The sequence below is a fragment of the Canis aureus genome, chromosome 12 (genome assembly GCF_053574225.1).
Source record: "Canis aureus isolate CA01 chromosome 12, VMU_Caureus_v.1.0, whole genome shotgun sequence".
Taxonomy (NCBI): Eukaryota; Metazoa; Chordata; class Mammalia; order Carnivora; family Canidae; genus Canis; species Canis aureus.
In genome coordinates, this window is record NC_135622.1 from 59,650,148 (window position 1) to 59,652,921 (window position 2,774).

Sequence of the window (2,774 nt, forward strand, 5' to 3'; positions counted from 1 at the left end):
AGTGTGGGCTGTGGCTCCCCAGGGGGCTGACTGCAGCGCCCACTCTGCCACCAACTGGCTCAGGTTTGTCCTGTGCCCCTGGCATGCATATGCTCTCGTGCAGCAGCAGGACAAGGCAGCTCGGAGGCCTTGCTGGGAGCACCTGAGACTGCGTTTCCGGCAGCAGAGCAGACACTTGAGTAACACCAGCCCTTGTTCCCAGAAGATAGGACTCGATTTTAGATTCGGTTCTGATTCTGCATTTGCTTCCAGCTCCTTTCCTGGTATCAGAACACAGCTAAGGGAGGATGTCAGTGTTTTATCCTCTCACTTCCCCACATTTTCCATGAATCCTGGATAGTATATGGTTTGCTCATTGCACCAGAAACCAGTTGTAGGGGATAAACAAACCTTTTGTCTCCAGATCTCCGAAGTCTTTTAAACAATTAGTCTGGTGCTTGCTTCGGCAGCACATGTACTAAAATTGGAATGATACAGTGATTAGCATGGCCCCGGCACAAGGATGAAATGAAAATTCATGAAGCATTCCATATTTTTAAAGAAGACATACAGATGGCCAACAGACACATGAAAAGATGCCCAACATCACTGATCACCAGGGAAATGCAAATCAAAACCACAGTGAGATAGCACCTCACACCTGCCAGGATGGCTAAAATCAACAGCACAAGAAATAACAGGTGTTGGTGAGGATGGGGAGGAAGGAGAACCCTCCTGCACTGTTAGTGGGGATGCAAACTGGTGGAGCCCTCTGGAAAACAGTACGGAGGTTCCTCAAAAAGTCAAAAATAGAGCCACCCTATGATCTGGTAATTGTACTACTGGGTATTTACCCAAAGAATATAAAAATACTAATTCAAAGGGATAAATAGGGATACATGTCCCCTGATGCTTACAGCAGCATTAGCTCCAGATACCTCCATAGTATCTCAAATTATGGCAAAGGCCCAAGTGCCCATCGACTGATGAACAGATAAAGAAGGTGTGGAGGGAGCTGTGTGTGTGGGTATGAGTGTATATATGCATATAATGGAGTGTTATTCAGCCATAAAAAAGAATGAAATCTTGTCGTTTGCAAGGACATAGATGCGGGTGGAGAGTATCATGCTAAGCAGAAGAAGTCAGAGAAAGACAAATACTGTATGATGTCACTCATATGTGGAAATTAAGAAACAAATGAGCAAAGGGGGAAAAGAGAGAGAGAAGCAAACCAGGACACAGATCCTTCATTCAAGAGAACCCACTGGTGGGGAGGTTACCGGAGGGGAGGGTGTGGGGGATCCTGCAATAGGGGATGGGGATGAGGAGGGCACTTTGGCCGCGAGCACAGGTCGGTGATGGAGGGGACCAACCACTGTATGGTACACCTGAAACTGTTATTACACTGTATGTTAACCATCTGGAATTTGAATAAAAACCTAAAAAAAAATTTAGTCTGAACAATGAGCTTTCCTGAAGGGCCGTTCTGTGGTTGTGTTCTGTTTCTACCTGTTGTGAGTCACGCCTTCAGTGAAATTCTAAAATCTCACTTATCCCAGTTCATTTGGGGGGACTGTTCTGTTTGTTGGGGCATCAGCTGATGATCCACCATCCTGCTTGTGCTCCATGTACGCCATGGAGAAAACCACCAAACGTTTTTGCCTGAACCACTTGCGCAAAATGTTCTTGGGAAACCCGGGTCTTCTACACATAATCCGCCTTTACCTGAGCAACGGGTCTTTCGATCTGGAGGATTTTCCTTTGAATTGCAGTATGTACGTAATAAAATAATTACGAGTAGGTCAACTTTAATTTAACGAGGGGCAGTCAACGCCAGTGCCTTCAAGGCCCAGGCAGCAGCTGGAAGGGGGAAGCCGCTGGGGACAAGTTGGTGGGGATGGAACCAGAGGGAGCACGGATCCTGCCTAGAAATAATCACATTTAATATTTAAATCAAATACCACACTGGCCAAAACCTGTTTGTAAGCCAGGGGGCTTCTAGCCCGTCAGCCCGAATTTGGTGAACCAAGTGGGTAAGGTTGTTCCCTGCCCTGTATCACTGCCGACTGGGACACAGATCCACAAGATAGAGGGACACCTGTGAGGCCCTCCAGACACCTGTCTCAGTAAGTGGTCTGGCCTTAGGGGCACAGCCTCCAGCTGGGGGTAGCTGGGGTCCCCAGGACAGCCTGTGGGTCCTAATGAGGGCATGAGAATACTAAGGGCGTGGAAAGGGTAGAGTTGGGGCTCTGGGCCAATTGGGTCTCATTACTTTCTCTGTTGACCTGGAGCCCAGTGGAATTTCTGAATCTTGCTGATTCTCGGCACCTTCATTTGGAAAGAAGGGATGAAACCAGTACCCGTGCCCCCCACCCCCAGCCCACAGTTGACTTGCTGGGAGGGTTCAATGTGGAGAGAATCAGAGCATGCTCAGTGCTCAATGAGAGGGCACTTCTGCTCTTAGGGTCCTTCTGTGCTCCCAGAAGATTTGAGGGGCCCAGACCAGGGGGCCTTAGAGCTGATGGAAAGGTGTGGGGACAGGTTCATGGTTAAATTAAGAGCTTCAAACGTTATTTAAAGGCTCCAACGGTCTTCCTGACTGCCCAGGTTTTCTGTCCTGGGCTCTGTGAGCCCCTTCCTTCCCTGCCATGCGTCTAGATGACGTTTTTCTGCTCTTGTCCTCACCCTACACCTGGCACGTCTTTCAGGGGGCTGGCATGGTTTTTGCTGAGTGAGTCAGGGAGCCCAACAGAGGCTTCTCTGGGCTCTGTGCTTCTTCTGTGCTTGCTTTAGGA

General features: G+C 48.7%; 1 non-coding gene across 1 annotated transcript; it reads left to right on the top strand.

Annotated features, from left to right (window-relative positions):
• The first annotated feature begins 433 nt into the window (after window positions 1-433).
• On the top strand, window positions 434-537 carry LOC144281474 (U6 spliceosomal RNA). Its single transcript, XR_013349990.1, has one exon. It is a non-coding gene; the product is annotated as a U6 spliceosomal RNA (small nuclear RNA).
• The last annotated feature ends 2,237 nt before the right edge of the window (window positions 538-2,774 follow it).